This window comes from Hippocampus comes, unplaced genomic scaffold, assembly GCF_001891065.2.
Source record: "Hippocampus comes isolate QL1 unplaced genomic scaffold, H_comes_QL1_v1.1 scaffold339, whole genome shotgun sequence".
NCBI classification, from domain to species: domain Eukaryota; kingdom Metazoa; phylum Chordata; class Actinopteri; order Syngnathiformes; family Syngnathidae; genus Hippocampus; species Hippocampus comes.
In genome coordinates this window covers 750,805-773,465 of record NW_017806854.1, presented here as the reverse complement: position 1 = coordinate 773,465, position 22,661 = coordinate 750,805, and the positions used below count along the sequence as shown (strand labels likewise).

The following is a 22,661-nucleotide window of genomic DNA, read 5'->3' as shown; positions in this document are numbered from 1 at the left end:
ATACAAACAAAGCGTTCATGGAACTGAATACTTTGAACGTCGGGTGAGCATTTTTTTTTTTTTTTTTTGGAAATTGCAAATTGCAAAGATAAAAACAGCTGCTGTCGTTACCTGACTGCGGTCTTTATCCACCTTCTTGAAGCATTTGTTTAGCGACAAATTGTGACGCACCGAGTTCTTCCATCCCGTGGGGGCGCTCGCAAAGTAGGGGAAATGCTCAAGGATCCAGCCGTAGATGTCTTTAACAGGCAGCCGCTTGTTCGGCGCATCCTCGATCGCCATAAAGATCAAGCAGCTGAAGGAGTACGGCGGTTTCCGGTTGGCCCCCGCCGCCAAGTCGTACGCCGAGTGCGCGTCGCCCAGCAGCGGGTCGTCCGGGCACGGCGACGTGGAAGAGGGCGAGCGGGGGTGCTGACCGTCGGGGTCGAGCAATGGGGAAACGCTACGCAAGCCCGAGTGGCTGAAGCTGTTGAGCAGGTCGGTGCTCTCGTGGAGCCAGGAAAGACTGGTGAGCTCCTCGTCTTCGGCTTTGGAGAAGGAGGCGGACAAGGACAGCGAGAGGTCTGCCGCCTCCGCCTCGGATGCTGCCGTCGCGGCGTCCCCTTGTCGGTACGGCGGGCTCATGCCCTGTGAAGCGCTGGCTCCACTACTGGGGCTCTGGGCCTTCTTACTGGGAGGCATGGTGGGTCCCATCCAGCCCAGGGCTCACGCCTGCAAAGGAAGAAAACACAAACGAGTTAGCGATGGGAGAATCTGGGAAGAGGAGAGGCATCGAGTTGAGAGAGAAGGCGCGAGGAAGGTAAAAGGACAATTCAATAGGAGAGGGCAAAAAAAAAAAAAAACAAGGTCAGCTTGTGTTATTCATTTGTCTTCCTCATTTTCTTAAAGGCCAAAGGCTAGAGTCAAAGCACACTCTTTTGACCACGTTTCCAATTAGAGTGGAAAAGACGTGAGAAGGCAAGTGTTCTCTCTCAGAGGCTTTTTTTTTTTTTTTTATCCATTTCTCCCCGGGATGGCAAATTTAGTGCTTCACCGGTTGGGGAAATCCGACATGTTCAACTGCCAGCCAATTACTAGCGTAGCATGCAAGTATTGACATTACTCAAGGTTGCTGTCACAATACAAGTATTGGGTTAAAAGGCCTCGTAATCGCTGGAGGACACTTTCCATGCCAATTCTCTCAGACGGTCTTTCAAGATCACGTCATGATGTCGTCAGTGGATATCTGGAACGTACTCGAACTCGATTCGGAGCGCCGATTTCATGTCATCCAGATTTGGGTGAAATTGGCGCCTGGGCAATCATACCTGAGAGTAATTAAATTCCTTTTCTTCCATGCAAGAGTGAAACTCTGACCTTCCTTTCGAGATACTGGCGTCTACTGTCGGAAAAACATTTCGAAATCTGAGCACATCAGGATTTGTGTTTGCCCCAAGAGGGGGTTCCACCGCATTGGGCCAAGGGATTATTAGTAACCAGTGGAAGTGTCCCTGCTGACTACTCGGCACTATTACAATTAAGACTGAATGCATTTCCATGTATTATAGGGAATGTGACCTCAGCATTTACCCCTCAAACGTGCACACCGCGAGCGCATTCCATTCGTGACACATTGAAGAGGGTGGACAACTTTCTAGTGCTTGGGGAACAAATACGAGGAGTTCAGTGCCTTGCTCAAGGGGTCCTCTGTTGTGAATTTGAAAGGATGCAGAGAGAGCGATTTAAAATTGACGAACTTATGAAGCCGCACAACTCAAATTTAAGATACTCTGCTCGCTATTTGAATATGTCGGCCCGAACGCAAAAAGTGTGAGCTCCATCTCAATTTGCATGTCGCCAAGCCAACATAACGGTTCATGTCAACTTCATTGTCACATGTGCTACATGTGCAACATACAGCACAGCATTAAAAAAAAAAATGGATACCAGCTCTGTATGTTGCATGCAAACGCAGACACGCGCGCATCGGAAAGACACGGGCATCAGAGAGCAGCACCATTAGGACACAGGGATTAAGTCCAGATATGTTCTGGCTGGCCGCCGTGTGGTGCGATCGCTCGCTAATCCAAGGTGATCATCTGCCGATCTGCCCCCTCACTCTGCGTGATTGACGGGCAGCTGTCACCCGTGGCAACCGACTGCGCCATGACAACTGTCAGCTCGCCGCAGCTCCGGTCGCCCGCGTCGCCATAGCAACAAAAGGGAAACAACCCAGCTCCACTCTGGCGATGCCGCCTCTCGCGTCCCCCGTCTGCTCGTCCCGGCTATCTCCGTGTCTCTCGCTTTCAATTTCCGACCCACGCTGATAACTACTTCGCAATGTCGATAGGCTGCGGTGGAAGGACTCCGCTAAATATAGAATTGTCATGTACGGCTCCGCGTAGAGTCGCGCGGCCCATAGTTATGCCGCAGCTCCAGCTGGCTCTCCCGATCGCGGAGGGAAACGCCGGCGAGCCGGATGCCTTTGATCGTCCCTGTCCTCTATTTCCACACACTCGCTGACAGCAACGCGCTCATTCAACAAGCTGTCTGAGGAGGCGCGTGGTTGCACCAGTATTGACATTGAGCATAATGAATCCAAATTGCCCCTGTGACTAGAAATGTGAAAGCTGAAAACGGTGAGCATCAAAAGGATGGCCAAGGTGGTGCTAGACGAGCATTCCGAGGTGCGCGTGTTTTGTGTGCGCGTGCACGTTTTTTCTTTGTGAGCATCTTGACGTCTGACAGGCCTGTCACAGAGTGGTCCAAGCTTCCCTTGGAGAAGAAGCAAGGGCATCTTTGTGACATTGATCCTGGTAACAGGCCACTGGAATGCAAAGATGGATCTGATGCTCTGGTTCTCTCCCATCTCCTATCCTCTTCCTCCTCCTTGTTATGTTGCCATAGCGGCAAGGGGGCCATGAAACATTACGGCTGACAGTAAAGTCATCTCATTTTACTGTTGCCATGACAACAAACTCCTCACTGTTGGTTGGGGCCAGCGTGAGCTGCTGCCCAAGCCTCGTGCTTGAGCGCGCGCGCACGCGTGTCGCTGTGTGTGTGTGTGTGTGTGTGTGTGTGTGTGTGTGTGTGTGTGTGTGTGTGTGTGTGTGTGTGTGTGTGTGTGTGTGTGTGCGCGAGTGGATGCATGCGTGCGTATGTGTGCGCTATCGTGTCTCCCGTGGGTTCTAATAAAGCTTAACACACTTGCTCAGCTCTAAACAAACTTTCATGCAACTCCAACAGCAGCCCCCTCAAGACCAACTGCGAAAGGACAAAGGCAGATAGCGCTCAAGCTCGGACCGAATGATGCCGGCGCTGTGTGTTGCAAGCGCGTGTTGTCGCGAGTATGGCATGCGTGTCGGCGTGCGCGCCAAACCATCCTCGCATTCGTTTGACAGATGGGACTGGGCCATTCTCTCTGTTTTCTTCATTCTCTAGATCGCTTTTGTGTTTGCATGCCTTGTTTTGATTTGTGTTTGGCATGTCCACATCTGGCCGTTGTGTGCCTGCCCCCCCCCCCCCCCCCCCATGAATTTGTGTACGCGTGTGCGCGCGTGCGCATACATTCGCCGGGGACGCTCACTGATTATCTCTGCAAGCATCGCTCCATGTGAAGTCCTATGCATACCAATGTGCTGTGGAAGGGGTAATCGGTGAGGTCCGTGAGCCCGGTACCACCCCAGCTCTGTTTGTACTTTCTAACCTGATAACGCATACCTCTAAAGAGACAATTCAATTAGAATAAATGGCCTTCTCTGTTTGAAACACCATTGGAGAACAGTCGGTGGCTCCAATTATTCCTCCGCTGCCATGAATACAGATTCCAAAAGACAGATTACCGACACCATTGATGAAACGGGAATAGCACCGCGTCAGTTGCCTCCCCCAAGGCTTCGAAGGGAGAAAAAGAAAAGAGGAAGCTCTGTATTGGTTTGTTTCTCCGTCCTGTTTTCCTAGTTGACGAGTTGCCGATGATGGAAGCTGTTTTTACACCATCATGCTAAAACTATCAACTCTTATTGAACACGATTTGCATTTGGCAGAGGAAAAAAAAAAAAAAAAACACCAGCGCTAATTTGTGCCGAGCAGAGTTTGTTGAAAAGATCTCCAATGCCACCTCACAAAACCACAGCAGGGACATGCGAAACAAGACATTTGACCAGAAAACCATATGAGTGTAAATAAAGTTCGTGAATACACACTGACAACAGGGGCAAAAGATCATAAAACCAATATAGGCTTATGACATGCCGTCAGCGCTGCATTGATGCTCGACTCTGGGCCCTTTGTGGACTGAAACGACGATTACAACTTTGTCAGTCTGATTCCCGCTCATGACATACGTTGCGCGTCACGTCCTCCTGCTCCTCGCTTTCCTGTCAGTCTCCACGACATAGTCAAATAAAGACTGCGCTCAAATAACCCCCCGCGGTAATGCTAGTGTTGGGGCCAGCAGAGAAAACGGCGAGAAGGTCGGAGTTATTACCTTGCAGAGAGGTTAGCTGAACCTTGTGGCTCACTCTGGTCCCAGTGATAAAGCAGAGAGTCAGATGCACCGAGGCAAAACTAATCTGCACTTTTTGATGACAAAAGACGACCTTTATCACTCCTGCACATGGTCGGGTTGAACGGGAGAAGGAGACGAAAATGGAGGAGGAAAAAAAAAAAAAAAAATCTGGGGGAAAAATAAAAAAATTGGGGCTACATATGTCAACAAGGAAGGAAGCCTGGTTACGGTCTCCATTTTCAACCCCTGGACCTCAGCGACGCATTTCCTGTTTCCACTGGGCTTTAAGCAAGCCGGGCAGGACCAATCGCGTCCTTGAAGGTCTGTTTATGTCTTCCTCCGTGTCGTCCGTGGTAGCAAAGAATTATGGAATAGAGGTCAGATGGTCAGGGGTGTCCCAGGGGACCGCCGCTGACCCCTTCTGTCCCGTCCGCTGCTCTCAGCTGCGCACCGACCACGGCGGCCTCAAATGTTCACGCAAGCAGAAACACAAAATAAACACATGCGTTACTACTGTCGGCTTTGAGTTTTGAAAGGTGGGTCGGGTAGGCACAAAAGACAAAATGCGCAAGTGTACCCGTTTAAACAAAACAAGCAGATAGTAACAATGAAAACACCCATAATACATAAAACTTATACTGCACTGTTGCTTTCGCATACCTGTAGCAGTTAAGTAGGACAAAAAAAAAAAATGCAGTAAAAATGACCTCATAGCATCTTTAAAAAAAAATCTTGAACCACATTGAACATCCATCCTCTTCATATACCGGTAAAAAAAAGAAAGCAGCTAATAAGGATAGAATTTACGATATATTCACAGTAACGAGATCCGAGAACGTAACTGAAAAATTCGGTCTCAGAACGTGGCTATTTAATACGATTTGCATTTGGCAGAGGAAAAAAAAAAAAAAAAACACCAGCGCTAATTTGTGCCGAGCAGAGTTTGTTGAAAAGATCTCCAATGCCACCTCACAAAACCACAGCAGGGACATGCGAAACAAGACATTTGACCAGAAAACCATATGAGTGTAAATAAAGTTCGTGAATACACACTGACAACAGGGGCAAAAGATCATAAAACCAATATAGGCTTATGACATGCCGTCAGCGCTGCATTGATGCTCGACTCTGGGCCCTTTGTGGACTGAAACGACGATTACAACTTTGTCAGTCTGATTCCCGCTCATGACATACGTTGCGCGTCACGTCCTCCTGCTCCTCGCTTTCCTGTCAGTCTCCACGACATAGTCAAATAAAGACTGCGCTCAAATAACCCCCCGCGGTAATGCTAGTGTTGGGGCCAGCAGAGAAAACGGCGAGAAGGTCGGAGTTATTACCTTGCAGAGAGGTTAGCTGAACCTTGTGGCTCACTCTGGGCCCACAGACCCAGTGATAAAGCAGAGAGTCAGATGCACCGAGGCAAAACTAATCTGCACTTTTTGATGACAAAAGACGACCTTTATCACTCCTGCACATGGTCGGGTTGAACGGGAGAAGGAGACGAAAATGGAGGAGGAAAAAAAAAAAAAAAATCTGAGGGTAAAATATAATAACTTGGGCTACATATGTCAACAAGGAAGGAAGCCTGGTTACGGTCTCCATTTTCAACCCCTGGACCTCAGCGACGCATTTCCTGTTTCCACTGGGCTTTAAGCAAGCCGGGCAGGACCAATCGCGTCCTTGAAGGTCTGTTTATGTCTTCCTCCGTGTCGTCCGTGGTAGCAAAGAATTAAAAAAAAAAAAAAAATCTGAGGGTAAAATATAATAACTTGGGCTACATATGTCAACAAGGAAGGAAGCCTGGTTACGGTCTCCATTTTCAACCCCTGGACCTCAGCGACGCATTTCCTGTTTCCACTGGGCTTTAAGCAAGCCGGGCAGGACCAATCGCGTCCTTGAAGGTCTGTTTATGTCTTCCTCCGTGTCGTCCGTGGTAGCAAAGAATTATGGAATAGAGGTCAGATGGTCAGGGGTGTCCCAGGGGACCGCCGCTGACCCCTTCTGTCCCGTCCGCTGCTCTCAGCTGCGCACCGACCACGGCGGCCTCAAATGTTCACGCAAGCAGAAACACAAAATAAACACATGCGTTACTACTGTCGGCTTTGAGTTTTGAAAGGTGGGTCGGGTAGGCACAAAAGACAAAATGCGCAAGTGTACCCGTTTAAACAAAACAAGCAGATAGTAACAATGAAAACACCCATAATACATAAAACTTATACTGCACTGTTGCTTTCGCATACCTGTAGCAGTTAAGTAGGACAAAAAAAAAAAATGCAGTAAAAATGACCTCATAGCATCTTTAAAAAAAAATCTTGAACCACATTGAACATCCATCCTCTTCATATACCGGTAAAAAAAAGAAAGCAGCTAATAAGGATAGAATTTACGATATATTCACAGTAACGAGATCCGAGAACGTAACTGAAAAATTCGGTCTCAGAACGTGGCTATTTAATACACCACAGTGCTTCCTAAAAGAAAAAAAAAAGTGTTTGACAACCTTCAAGGCAAATATCTCAGACACGACGTATGTGATGTGCAATGACACCAAATCAAATACTGCCGGTGAATAATTCAAGGCGGCGCGCGCAGACACACACCGACGCGCGGTGCCTTCCGTGTTCCAAAGTAGGCTAACCAACAAAGCAAACAGACATTTGCGTCGGGCAAACAAAGTAAGCTCGCGGTGATTCATCCGGCATCCAGCAGTCATGAAATCACGCTCGCCCTCGCCGCCTTTAGGACGGAGACCGATGGGAGTCAGACGCACGCAAACGGTGCGTTTGGAACGTGGATGGACACTTGAAGGTGACGACTGCGACTGGGCCGGCGTTGTGTTTGTGTGAGGGGACGCAGTCCTCGAGTCAAGCTTAAAAAAAAACAGCCCAGGCCAGTCCAGCGCTTGACAGCGGCAATTACGCAGCACGTCCCTGTTCTAAACACTCGCGTGCTCACTCAGCCGCCGACGTCTTTTCTTTTTTCCACCACTTCCCTCTCCTGTTGGCACATGAGGAAAAAGCTATCATGAGCCGTACGCGCGGTGCCAACAGTGCCGTGCTTTGATGACTTCAAATGGTTCGAATGGTTTGCAAAGACCAACGGAAACACAGAGCGACGAGTTCTCATTTCAATCTCGGAGCAAAGGTTTGTCTTATCAAATTCAGCTTGCTGCTATAAGCCAAAAAGGCGACTCGGCTTTATTCCGGTTCGTGAGGTGTCAACAACACGCCACCCTTACTTACACTGAATTTATTTCAAGAAATTAAAGAAGGCAAAAACATCACTGAAACTACAATCTGAAGCTGTCATTTTAGAATAATAATAATAATAATAATAATAATCACCAATCCTGCATATTATTGGTGGCAAGATGGCGTGCTAGTGTTTGAAAGTTCTGCCTTACAGCCAGCAGATCCTGTTTTGAATCCCTCGGTGCGGACTATGCATGCGTGAGACTAAGATAAACTTAATCCCATGATGTGGCAGTGGTATCAGTCTGCCTATTAACTAACTAGTAGAAGCAGGTAGCTCGTAAAAAAAAAAAAAAAAAAAAGTGTGCGAATAACAAGGCAAGTCTGGACAGCGCTTAACCTGGCATGCCAGATGTTTTGTTTCACAAGAGCTTGTTTTGCCAATCTGGGAAGGAACCGACAGGAACTATTTAGAGAAGGGCAGACAATTACAACAGCAAGGTCAAACTGGGTGAGTTGAAATATCGTGTCGTGTTTATTTTTAAAAAATAGAATAACAGTCGCCGCTCTGATAAAACTCTCAGTGGCATCGCCTTTCTCTGAAGCACACCCGCGGCCGTCGCCTCCTCAATCTTCTCAAAGCGCGCCAATCGGTTTGGCCGTTTTCGGATCGGCCACTCTCATGGCGAAGCTCGAAAAAATCAAAATGGATTCGATTTGTCTGTTGTCATGAATCCTCCTGCCTCAGAGGATGAGACGTCAAAAAATTGAAATTTGACATCGCCTAATAAATCGAGATTCGCACTTGACAATGAGAACAGGCACCTGCTACCACGGACACCTCTTCAAACCACTCCCTCCAGCGTTCCGCCCTCCCCGCGCTCGCTCAAAGACATTCTCTGCCTGACGGTGAGCAGGTCCCTGTCGGCATTCTGTGCTCTTTTACAATATTGAGGGAAAGGCGAGCAAGACGGAGTGAGACGCAAAGAAAGAGTGCTGGAAACACTATAGGATATCAAAGTGCACAGTCAGAGCCAAGAGAGCTTTGATAGCAGCCAAGGAAGGGTGCGGGTCAAAAGAAAAGCGCCCAGGAGAAAGGCTTGGCGGACTTGAGGAAGAAAGGACCATGATCTATCCGTAGCCGAGATGAATCTGTGAGCAAGTAAGCTTGATTCATCTGGATGTCCTGCAGCCCCCCCCCAAAAAAAAAAAAATCACGACTTTCAAATGAATAAGCAGCACTCTGTGTCTGTCCGTGGCCCTCTTTCTTTTCCCCCTCCGGCTTCTTGACTTATCTTTAACAAACAGCAACACAGGCTCTCAGCCACTGGCCGACAGTTTGTCACAGACCAAAAGAAAAAAAAAAAAAATGGTGGCAACAACAACTGGAAAAGACCGTCCAGTTCCGCAAGCTTGCCCTCCGTGGCCGAATTAGCTCACATTTCTTTTTCTCGCCTTTTGCAGAAATTGTAGATTGGAATCGTGAAAGTGATTGCGCGTCGTATTGGAGATAGTAGATCGGACATTCAGATGGGATCTGATGAAGAAAATTTTGAGATGAGAGCGGTCGAGGGAAATGACCAAAGACGGAGGTAGCAGTCATTGGCCTTGCCTTGACTTGAATCTAACTGCCACACTGACAAGTTGGCTTGTGACCCCCTACTCGTGCACATGATACACCTTGGTCACGGTCAGTCTGACTCCATAGAAAGATGTTGTCATCTGTGAAATACCCAAAAGAGGTTCCGGATTCGATCGTGCTTGATTGTCCTTCGTGTATGAAGAGGTGAATCGGGTAAAAAAAATTTAAGCTCAGTGAGGGCCTTCAAGGTTTCAATGGCGACATATTTTAGGATACACTTTGACCACTTTCCTCCAAGCAGTACTACAATATCTTAAGAACTCTGAGGGCTGCCCTCATTATTTGGTGCCGATATCAATCATGCCAAGATGATGAATCATAATGATTTTGGTGAACTAAAGTAGTGTTAAGAGGAGGCTTGAGGTCCCCCCATGAAACATCTCTGGCACAGCGGATGAGAATGTTAATGATAAAATGAATGGACTGTAAGCATGTTGAAGAAGTGGTCTTTTTTAAATGTGATTGGGGTATAACACAAATTTGATCGTTTTGAACCAAAGCGTAACTGCCCAAAGTATCAAATGCATTGCGTGCATTTCTGGGGAACACAAAAAGAAAGTTGGTCTCATTTTGTTCTGTGACTCAAATCGCGTGGAAATGGCGTCAGGATTGCGTCACGATTGACTGACTGAGGAGGGGAAAAGCCATTTCGACAGAAACAAACCAAGACTTACAGACAGATTACGAATCAAAAGCAACTAGCAATTCGAGTCTGCGAGAGTTGCTTTTACTGCCAGGGAACCTATCAAGTGCGTTCGTTTCAAGCTGAGTTTGTATTTCAAAGCACAGGTCGTGTTTTCCTTTCGCGAAGATAGAATGGCTGCTGCCATTTTCATGTTTATACTTGATTAAGTTGATGTTTATTATTCCCATGGCACCCATTTTATCACTGCAACACTGAACTGTTTAAGTTTGTGCTTGAGCGACCTAGTTTGCGCCCAACATGAACACCCTTTTTTTTTTTTGGGGGGTCTTACAATTCTAGAAAATGAACCAAGAAGGTAAATTGCTGTTTACAGTCTCGCAATGTTTTTTTATTCTCAACCCGGAAGATCAGAATAAGGCTAAAGTGCCTTGATGCGCTCGTCTCCCTCGTACGGAGCTTGCTGTAAAAGGATTTGAAGTTGAACGTTCTCTTGGTAAGTTTCCGTATACTCGCTGAGGTTTTCTTCACGCAGCGATACAAGGTTTCTTCATCTTTAACCCCACCCTCGTTCTGGAATCTTCTTATCACAAGATACAGAAGAAGAATGGGAATGACTTCAGAGAGAACATGATTGCGAGTGCAAATGACATGGGAGGACAAGAAAGAGGCAAATAGTGAGTGGGTGTAAAGGAGAGAGGGTAGTTATATCCTAGGGTCATTAGCAACATTTCAAAGTCACCCCGTCTTTCAGCGTATGTTGGCTGACAGGTCCTGCCAACAGAATTAGCGATGAGGGTTGACGGTGCCCTGATTGGGCGTGTAACTCAGGGCTAAGGCGCGGGCTGGCAGCGTCTTACAGTTCTTCCGCTTACGTGCAGTGGTGCCGCACACGTTTGGGGGGCGGCGTGTCCGAAAATCTCACTTTCTCTTCAGTATAGCCCCGAAAAGGAACACGGCTGGGAGGTGATAAAGCGAGAGCATGAGGTCAGCCATTGATTCGATGGCCTCGGTTGGGCCGACAACTGATGAATACAACAGGCTCGGAAATACAGTACGGCAATAATAAATCTGACCTAAAAACAAACTGCACTCTGTATTTTTTATTTTTTTTGCATGACCCGAAGAAGTTACTCCTTTTGAACTCTTCTTGCAGTTCCCCCAGAGCCTCATCTCCCATTTTTGCCCGGCACGCCAGCGCTCCGAAGCAAAGTCCGACTTATCCGTCTGCCCAGTGCCAAGTGCGCGGCGGCAGTGACGGTAGTGTTTGTTGGATCAACTGAGAAAGGTCCATCTGTTGGCACACACACTCCCACGCGAATGTTTACCCTAAATACAGACACAGTGGTACAGTGCCCGTGTTGAGATCCCTGTGGGTGCCCCGGCTCCTTCCCAAAGAATGAAAACAAACACGTCGGCTTCCATCGACGCTGATTTATCCAGTGCGGAGGAAATGCTGACCATATTGCACAGCGCTATCCAGAAACCTCTTTTGTATTTTTTTTTCCATATCATTGAATGATTGACAAAGACATCATCAGTCAGTTGCCGTATTCAACCAACAACAATCAATAGGGAATTGTAGCGATAATCAGCATCGATAATGGGATCGTCATCGCGAAACAGAAATGATGTCTAAATATGGCCATGGTTGAAAAGAACCAATGACAACCATATCGAACACACATACAAAAAAAAAATGGTGTTTTTAGGGTGGGAGTTACAGACGTTAGGCAACTCCAGCGTTCACAGTGACCGCGTCGCATTCTTGCGCGAAAGAGCACAAACAGCAACTGGGTCTTCCATATTTGTTTGTATTCCCAGACACTCGCTCCCCCTTCCCCTTTGCTCTTTGACCGCGGTTTCCTGCGCTCACCGCCTGCCTCGTGCTACATTCAGAGCAGAAACAGTCGGACTCAGCAAGTCCGGACAGAGCTGCTGAATATTCCCCCTCGTGCTCCCTCTGCGTTCTTCCTTCTTCTCCCCACACTTTGCCTCCCGCCTTAAACTCGTCTCAATTCTCCCCTTTCTCGTGTTTTCCTACTCTGGAAGTTCGCTCGCCGCTGCCTGAGCTCTCCGAGCTCCACTTTCATTAAGGGGCTCTCCTCTGATAGCCCTTCATATACCACTTAATCATCATAACAGCGAGAGCGCTCTCTCTGCGACGAATCGCCTCGAGGGGCCGGTCCTAAACTCTCTCCGTTAACTGATGTCATTGTCCGCCGCGCACGTCATTGGTCTGAACGCCGCCACGAGAGCCCGCCCCAGGCGTTTGACGGAAGCCTCGGCGGGGACGTGCGGGTCGGACAGGCCAAGGACATTCCCCTTCTGGAAACGAGTGGCGGAAAAGCACAAAAAGGCTCTGGCTGAGAAAAAAATAAAGAGACAGCGCAGAGTCTGTTTGGGTTGCAGTCAGCAAAGAAAGAGATGAAGAAGACGATTGACTGAACGAAAGAGAGCGAGGAGGGTTGAATGACTTTGTTTTCATGAATGGATCTCGACAGAAACGAGTGCCCACCGCGTGCGCATTCCGGTTGGTTACATTTTCTCACTGATTCTGCGCCTCCATCATTCCATGGATAACATCGCTGAACAGCGGCGACCCTTCACATGGCCGCAAACGCACGGAGCCACCGTGAAATCACAGCTGCTCAATTGCGATGCGGCAGGCTCGCCTTCATCCCAGCTAGCATAAGCGCGCGCGGCTATGTGAGACCGGGACCGGAACACCACACTCGTCTCGGGTCGAAAGGTCACAGGGCTATCGTGACACTGTTGCTTGGCAACAGATACGCCACACTCATCATTTCCAATGCAATCAACCCGCGTGCCAAAATCCGGCGATGATGAATATGGTGGAGGTTGCTGGAAATTGCTTTGCAACTGCGATGGACGTGCGAGAGATACTGGAAGTGCTGAATGCATTTTAGTAGACCGCAATGAATCGAGCATTGTTGTTAGCTTACGTGAAGTGAAAAAAAACAAGTTGAGTTGACTCACTTTTGCACACTTTAATGGCCATAAAATGACTGCACCCCCCCCCCCACCGACACACACACACACACACAGACACTAAACACCCCCCTGCCCCCAACTCCCACCCTTACGGATGCTCGGCAATGCCTTGTGCTATTTAAAACGGGATGACTCAGGACCAAGCTTGTGGCAAAAACGAGATTGAAATTAGCCAGTACGAATTCTTTCAAGAGTTTCTAAAAAGGAAGGGGAACTTGTGAATTGCCGTGTAGTTTTCAAATTGTGATGGGCTTCTTCAGGTGCGGCTGTACCCTTAAAATAATCAGGTACTGTCCCAGAGGCAGGAAATCCATTATATTAAAGAGCAAGCAAGGAACTAATTCCTGAAAGCCATACAAGGGGGACCCACGTGGCCGAGAGAATTAAAAGCAAAGAACAGGAAGGAAACGGGAGAAAATTGACCAAGTGGTGTGGAAAGTGATGAATAATAATAAATGACTACCTGTAAAACACGCCATCATTTCATTACAGTTAATTACCGGTGAGACGAGTCGACAAATAAATAGACTTGTCGCACCGCTGAACCAAATCATCTTAATGGTCAAGGGTACTCGATGAAACATCGGATTACGTTTGTTTATGCTGTCCTATATACAAATGCTCGTCAAAAAAAATGGAATATCATGGAAAAAGTTGATTTATTTCAGTACAGTGAAACTCCTCTACAATGAAATCATGTTTGCAGCAAGAAATTTTTCACAATGTTTTAAAATAGACCCGTTCATCGATACTGCATCGAAGAATACGGTGCACCTCAGGGTCGGTAAAATACATTGTTTTAAATTGGCCGGCGTGTGACTTCATAAATGAAGACAACCTTCAAAACATTGCTCTTTGATTTCTTTTGTAAGCCACCGATGGAGGGGGCAGCATATAAAAATCTTGCCGAGGGCGCTACTTTCGCTTGAGGTCTGCTGAGCGTGTTGCTCCAACTTTTAAAACGTCCAACACGGTCACATCGGAAAAGTTGCGTGGGTGGGAGCTGGGAGGGCAGTCGTGCATGTAAACAGAGCTCCATCCTTGTCATGTCTTTTCAATGCAGAGGAAAAAAAAATAAAAATGTGCATCTTTAAACAGAAAGTGCACCGCACTGTGGATTCGTTCGATAAAAGCTGCAATGGAGAGCACCGTAAACCTGAGAATGACCATCACGCGCTTACACAAGCTTGCAATTAATCACGCACACACACCGGCACTTGGGTGCTTACATCATATGGGATGGTATTTGCCCCCCCTCTCCTCCCCCCTTACATTGCCAGGGAACAGGCCCACGCATGGACACACAGACGCTGACTAAGGCTCGAAGACTCCTGGTGGTGGGGGTGCAGCGCGCGTGTGTGGGTGTGTGTATATATTTACTTGAGTTGTGTGTATTGGTTTTGGCGAACGGTGGCACGACAAGCATCATTCGCTTCATCGTTAAGACTGCAGCTACTGGAACTGTGTCCAACAAAAGGATTTGGAAATTTGAAGACGATCCATTTCAGGTGCTGGTCAACCTGCAATTTGTTCAGATTAGATAGAAGAAATTGAAAACGGAAGGATGTAGGTCCCTTGCGGGGTCGACGGTAACATTGAAGTGTAAAAACACGTTGAGCAATGTATGCAATGTATATGGAGAGCTGACCTCGGGCATTGTAAAATTTGATTGTGTACCTTTATTTTTGTTGTTGTTGTTGAGTTTTGTTGTGAACAGCCAGAACAGAGACCTGAATGATACATTTTGGGTGATGCCAACTAAGTACAACACCATTTAAATTCAGAGAATTCCCCCAAAATGATCATTAATCAATTTGGATTGTTCCGTGTGGACACAAGAACGTCATTAATATTTGTGAATTGGTAATAAATAGCTCTGATCAAGGTGCACCGTTCTGTATTTTTTTGCAAATTATTTGTGATTTAGTATCATACCTGTAATCCGTCACTGGATGAGAGATTCTGCTAACAGTTTGTTAAAAAAAAAAGTTTTCTGTGTGTGTGTGTGTGTGTGTGTGTGTGTGTGTGTGTGTGTGTGTATCTTCAGCTTCAGTGTGTGTGTTGGTGTGCGCATTTTGATGCAAGTACTCACTTCACAAACTGTCAAACTGTGGAAATATTTGCTTTCGGTTTGTGGTTTGAGGTTAGTGCAAGAAAGTGGGACAGGACGATGGAAAGACAAACCGTGTTTGTTGCATGTGTGTGTGTGTGTGTGTGTGTGCGTGTGTGCGCGTGTGTGTGTGTATGTGTATGTGTATATATACACATCTGTTAAATGCTCCCATTTACCCATCCACTTGATGGGTTATGTGCAGAGCTTGGACATTAATGCCTCCAGAACAAACCAATCCATTAAAGTCACGACACAAACAGATCCACATTTCCTTTCTACTCCAACTGTGCGCTTAAAGAGTTATTTTGGTAGATCGCCATAAAAGGCTAACCAACATATCCACCCCCCCCCTCCCCCTCTCTCTCCTCTCTTTCTCTATGACGTGGTGTGTTGCTTTGCTAAAATAAGAACCGGCCGGTACCATATCTGTGAAGTCAAAAGCGCGTCTTCTCCAACTCCCTGCGCATTGTTGCCTTTCAGACAGAGAATGACAATCAACTAAAGGTCAAATGGCCAGCGATGAAGGGCAATAAGGGGATGGAGTTACCAGCTGGGAGACAACAGGGGTCTCAAATTTCAAATGGGAGCCACTCAAAAAGGGGCTGAATGAATCTGGAAGCTGTGCGTGCGTGCATGCGCAGGTCTGTGTCGCAAGGGCATCAGTCAACATCAACAGCTAAGAACTTTGGAGCAAAAAGAAAAACAATGTCACAAAGAGGGAGGGAGGAATAAACTGATTAAACAAATCAGAAGGTTCCCGAGGTCATTTTTGTCCTCACACGTGATTATTCGAACCAACACATGCACAGACACACAACCTCCGTGTATGGCTGCATCTATTTGTGACATCACTGTAGCTAGCCAGAACGACGAGGCGAGTATGAGAGCGCCATACTGACGTCACCCCATTCACTCAATGTCAATTACGTAATCTCGGGGTCCAACGCCTGCAGGACAGACACGCCATGTGTCTGTGTATATACGTGTGTGTGTGTGTGTGTGAGTGCGCAGGGGAAAAGTACACATAATTGCAATCTCATGTGTGAGAGGAGATGCAAAAACCAGGCATGCTGATGACATCATTAGCACAGAGGCGGGCTGGCGTGCGTTCGGCGGCTGTGTCACAGTTGGGAGCGTTTGGGGTTGAAGAGGCGGAGTTCACAGCCGACCCGGCTTGAGGAGTTATGCAACACACTTCCAAATTCCACAGACTAGAAAATGCTTTCCCCCCTACCCCCCCAGACATTTTTCTGCGTCTTCAGTGTCTTACAGAATGCGTGCATCTTCTCCAACTTTTTTGTTTTTGTTTTAATACTCGAGGCAAAGACTGAATTAAAAACGCAAGCAGTCAAGCATCATACTGAAACTCCATTTTTCACACGCACGCATGCAAACTCTCATCAACAAAGCTTCCTAAGGACAGGAAATCCTTCCGCCCACGTCCCTTCGTTGCTTGGCAACCGCAGCAGCGTCATTCTGTGCATGCCTCCGCCGCGGAAAACAAAACGCGCAAACAACATTTCCGTGAACTCTGCCGCTCCTTTTGAAGCGCGTAAAAGTAGGCCAGACCCGAGGAGGCCGATACCGATAGCCTCCACGGTGACAGTTATGGATTTATACCAAATGTGACATCACCTCCTGTAAACATAAACCGTCCCCCCCCCCTCTCTGTTTGTGAGCTCTATTTTTACAGCTGACGCCTTGTTAATGCTACTGCGTGTGTGGCTCTGTGTTGATGCATGTGTATTTTGTGTATCACGACGCGTGGTTGCGGCTGGCGATACCTCAGCCAAGTCAAAGTGGAGAGGGCGATTTTTGGGCCTACTTGTGACCTGTCACGATTTGTAATCGACAAAGAGCCTTTTGAAGACTCTCAGAACTTGGTCTCCAAGATCTAAAAACCAGCAGTTCACTGTATCTGCACGGTTGCTGCGCAGGAACGCATCGACTTCAGCGGAGCCACTCTGTTGTCAGTTGTCATAGCAACCAAGGTCATCGCATAGACGCGAGGATTTAAACTGGTGAAAAATGAGACGATTGGAACCTGTGCCGAAGAGCGCAAACATCTTCGCTTTCCTGGTGCTCGGGGTCACAAGGACATAGCGGTGGGTCTTTGATCTATAAATCACGCCTTTGAGAAAGAACGGATAGCTGCTGCGGTCGAAGAGAAATATTCTATATTGGACATGCGGTAAAGAGGATGTCAGGTATGTCAAGCTTGAAACGTGACCTTGGTAAGTGCGACACTGAGATAACTCGTGTTGCTCTTTTCTGTTCCCTCCAAAGAGCGGAGCCTCAATAATTGCCTCGACTGATGGCATCTGGGAGTGATGAGAATTATTCCATCAAGAGCAGCGCGGCTCAGGAGATTTCCATGAAAACGCACAATGCAATGATTTGTTTGGGATTTTTATTTTTTTATTTTTTGTTCCTGATGGGTGTGAACCGCGTCTTTAATTAGTTTGACTATATTTGGTGGGCTTGGATCTAGAGGGACTTCAACCCTTGACAACAGCGCAGTCCTGATCAAGAATTCTGGAGGATTGCTTTCACTGTGCAAGACAATAGCAGCTGTCAGCACAGCAAATTCAGACTTGACTTGTGTGTGACTCACTTGAGAATTTTCAAATCGAATTCCAAAAACACAGGGAAAGACAGACAAAACAGTCGAATTTCATTTGTCGCAAACAGGATCACATGCATCACACACACAACCACCCGCTTGGTGTTTTTAAACATGTTCAGAGGTGATTCCAGGAAATCAAAATTCACTAAAACTCGTGATCAAATGAGAGCCTAGGAAAAAAAAAAAAAAAGATGGAGGCGGACTGTCTTTGCCATCTGCTTGGAATAGTTGGTGACGAATTTAAAAAAAAGTATTCTTCAAGCACGACGGAGAGTCCCCCACCCTCGGAGAAATATCCTGCTTGATCATCATCAAATGCATCAAATATTCAAATATTTATTGTTGTTGGGGTTTTTTCTCAGTTGTTTTTTTTTCCCCATTACACCGGGGAACAAAATTTTTGCTGAGTTAGGTCTGAGAGAGAGAGAGAGAGAGAGAGAGAGAGAGAGACATCTGGATGCTGAGAGTCAGCAGCCTGTTGCAGCAGTTCCAACTCACTTTTTCTTTGATGTCTTCATTTTTTTCCCCTCCTTATCGTATTTTACTTGACTTTTTTTTTTCATCCAACTTGTTGGAAATATATCAATGCCAGCTGACTTTATTTCCTCCTCTTTTTCGCGATGCTTTGACACCCATGAGGAGCTACTGCCTCGCCCAAAACAGGACACCGGCCGGTGACCCCTCGGCGAACTATGTCAGCGAGAGAGCAAGAGGGCCAGAGAAAGGAATGAATGGCACAGGAGATTTGAATTGTTCACTGAATGTGACCTAATAGCTGTTAGAAAAGTGTTTGCTTACGTTCAGCCAATCAACACTGCGCATGCTGTGATTGCTATGTTACAATTTGTTTGCAGGGTCCATGATGTGCATTCATGATGATGCGATAATTAATCTGCTCAATCAGTGAACGGGGCTGAACGATTAACAATTAATACAGATTGACAACGCAATTTGCTACGATGCAATTTTCAAAAAATGCAAAGGCTGCAACTTGGGGAGGGAAAAAAAATAAAGTGCTTCATTTTGGTCGATCGGAATGCTTTTTTAAAAAAAAATACATATGTGAATGTCTTTATATTATGTATAGTGGGTTCAGAGCATGTTTATATATCGTAGTTTTCATGAAGGATTTAACATTTAATTGTAACAAAGACGGATTTCCTGCTTGTGTTGGTTTAAAAAAAAAATAAACACATGGGAGACCTTGAAAAACAATCGCATATAAAATTGCAATTAATGAGGGGGCGCGACGAGATTATTTTTCAAAAGTGCTTCGCCCCACCAATGCGTGACTGACAGCGAATCTGGAACTAAAATCCAAACTACGAAATATTTTAAAATATTTTTTTCCATTGCATTTCAGACAAGGATTCACGGTTCATAGATCAGAGTGGACTAGACCACGGCAGTGTGAGGGGGGCAAACAGTGCAGTTGCAGTCACAAATGATACAATCAGAAACATCAAAACAGCCATTTTTGAGTATTTACTCTGAATAAATCATGCCCTGGCATCCGAGAAGCCGTCTGATGCTTTTATCCAAACACAGACTATTCAATTCATTCACACATGAATTATAGATCCATAATAGGCTGCTTTAGCTGTGTTAGGGGAATCCGACAAACAACACTTGTAGTGAGAGCACTAACCCTCCGAGCCATCCATACCAATTATCTGTGTCTGGGGTGGAGTCTGAATTCAATATTCAATTTACACAACTTAATCTCACATCAGAGATTCCGGCTGGCAAAAAAAAAAAAAGTGCTGCTGTCTGAAGAATCATAAAAAAATCAAACAAACCACTAAAGCTTCTCTGAGAAGGTGAAAAAGAGGCGAGATGTGCAGAACGCCGCGCCACGGGGGTGTCCATTGAGAGGCACCAAGAGGTGGAGGGCTTGAGGGCTCCATTGAGCGCAGCCATTGGGGGGGGTCAATATGTGAATGAACGCTTGCCATGGAGGTGAATTATGAATGAGCGGCACTCTGAGCACTCCTGGAGGGAGCGCGTCAGGCCCTGTCTCCTTCACTCCATCTCCGCCTTGCATTTCTCCTCCTCCCCCTGTCCTAAAATCTCGACCCTCCCTTCTGTTTTCATCTCTCGCCAGGGGATTACTCTCCGCATCTGCCTTATTCTTCGCTTATCATATCGCTTTTCTTTCTGTGAACCCCTCCTTGCTTCTTTTCTCCTCACCAGGGGGGCTGCCCGTCTGACATTCTTCCCCGACACACACCACAAATGGACACACGCGCAGAAGCAAAAGGTAATGCAAAAGCAAACAGTCCCGCACGTGGGGGGAGGGGGGGGGGGGGGGGGGGCATGCATCAAGTGAAACAAACGCTCTCAGGCACTGACACAAACGCGCGCGCACGCGCGCACACGCATTTCTCCCAGCTGTTCTGCTGGCCGGGGAGCTCGAGAGAATGTGCGCGCGTGTATTCGTGTGTGTGTAATCCAATGTGCTGCTGCTGCTCAGCCTGTGCCACGCTTGCTCCTCTGTTGCTGTGCGTTTGATCAGATCTGCCTCCCTCAACCTGTTTGCTGTCTGAAACACACACGCACGCATGCACGCGCACGCACCAAAAGCGACGGAAGCCTCTCCAAGTTATGAAGCTGCATTTGCTGTCACTCAAGTTCCCGGAGAAAAGAACATTCTTTCAAGGGCCGTTTAGGCGACCTGACACCAGACACCCAAAACACACGAGTGAGCGTGAGGCTCCATGGAGTGATTAAATTCGACCGTCGTTGAAGGAAATGCATTTTACTTGAGTCACCGCGTGCACTGACTTGAGTTCCCAGCAGGGAAGTGCGTGTTTGTAGTTTGTTGTAGGAGTTAAGTATCCGCTCCTTTGGACCCCTTCACTCCAGTTTAGAGTGGTCAGCTCTCTTTCCACTTTAGCCCCCTCTTTTTAGAGCGTTATGGAAAGAACCAAACGACTATACACGCGTGATCCGCACACACTTTAAAGTGCCCTCGCACACCTCCACTGTGCCCTTTAAGTGCAGTCGCGGTCTTGCAGCGCATGTCAACACTACGCGTACACTCACTCGCGCACAACCCAAAAGAGCCAGAAAGTCACCTTAGGATCCTGCTGCGTTCCAGGCGAGCCGCTTTTCACTCCCTTCCTAAACCTCTGTCAGACTTTTCTCGCCGCCCTCCTTCCTTCCTTCCGTCCGTCCGTCCTTCTTTTCTCCCCGTATATCCGTCCGTCCTTGCTGGCTCTCTCCGTCCCCCCCCCCCTCTTCGCCTCGGTGCTCGGTCACTTCCCAGCGTTTTTCCCGGGTGCTTCCATGTCCGCCCCGCCAGTCGTTTCTACCGCCGAGGGAGAGCGTACGCACTGACACGCACACACATGCATACACACACGCGCACGCCAGCCGCCACGTTCCAATGCACTCTCTCTCTCTCTCTCTCTCTCTCTCTCTCTCTCTCTCTCTCTCCACTGCCGAGCTCAGTGAGTGTTTGTGCGCGTGTGTACGTGGGACCGCGGTTGTGTGCGTGGTGGGTTTCTCTGCTCCCCCCCCACCCCCCCCCCCCCCCCCCCGCTCCCATGCACTCTCTCTCTCTCTCTCTCTCTCTCTCTCTCTCTCTCTCTCTCTCTCTCCACTGCCGAGCTCAGTGAGTGTTTGTGCGCGTGTGTACGTGGGACCGCGGTTGTGTGCGTGGTGGGTTTCTCTGCTCCCCCCCCCGCCCCCTCTCCGATCAGCAGCGGACTTCCCACGAAAGTAAGCCACGGGTCCTAAAGCTAGTTGAATTCACTGAAAGAATGCGATTGCGCATATGATGTTTTGCCCAAGATCGTCTCTTGTCCTAAAGTTTAACAATTCTCACTTTAATAAACAGAAGCAGGCAAGGTGTGTTTTTTTTTCCCCAGTTGTTGTCATGAGCTAATTTTGCTGATACGAAGCTGTTAAAATGTGAGTCCAGTAAGAGTGTGTTGATCAGGGTTTTATATTGCCAATACCGATACATGAGTGAGATCGGCCGATATCGATTCCGATACTGATATCATATGGGTAAGCTTCACATTTTTCAATTTTAGATCCACTCAGTACAAATCACGTACTTTTCAGACTGAAATCAGACAGTCACAATCGGAACTCGATCAATCGTCCGGTAATGTTTTTTTTTTTTCCCTCTCATTATGAGCGCTCTACAAGGAAGTAAAAGAAGGAAAATATTTAGTGTGCCGGGAAGGAGTTTTTTTTCATAATTTTTTTATATTACCAAAATTGGTATTGTAAATGAATGACGGTACAAATTCATTTTTTCTTTTGATTTTGAAATGATGTATGTTTCAGTTTGTAATCGTTTTACTTATGTAAAGGAGTTGAATCGGAACTATTTGTACTTCTATTTCTGTACTGCACAACAGTTTAATATGAGCCTTGAGTTGAAAATGATGGGAATGAGGAAACAGGTTACCTCAAATTAAATGTAATTTCAATCCAGTTCCCTTTAACCATTTACATGAAAAAGCCAACTTGTTTTGAGTATGACCCAGAGGTTGTTATGGCAACGGAAAAACATCATACGATAGTGCAGTTTTTGATGGAGGATGAGCGAATACAGTACTGTCATGAAATTTCAGCTCGGCCTCATCTATTTTGTGCATTTATAAATCTCTGTGGAAATGGCATAAATCAAAATAAACAGAATATGGAGACTGTGACATTTAACCACACCTTTGTATTTTTAGGAACGGTAGTAGAGACCTGAAATAACTCTCTCTTTGGAGGATTGTAACGCTATTGATATAGCCGTCTTGTGGAGCATTCGGGTTTTTTGAGATTTCATAGCAGAGTGATTCATCTTCTCAAATAAGTCGATCTTTGGTGCAGCTAACCTCTTCCTCATTTCTCCTGCTCGCCCTTCTCCTCTCCCTCCCTTTTCCCACAGAGCGTCATCAAGTTGCCATAGTAACGGCCTGCCTATGGGAGGTAG

At 46.9% G+C, this 22,661-nt stretch overlaps 1 pseudogene; it reads right to left on the bottom strand.

The window, feature by feature from the left end:
- On the bottom strand, positions 1 to 21,125 carry LOC109508148 (forkhead box protein N3 pseudogene; annotated as a pseudogene).
- Positions 21,126 to 22,661: the final 1,536 nt, after the last annotated feature.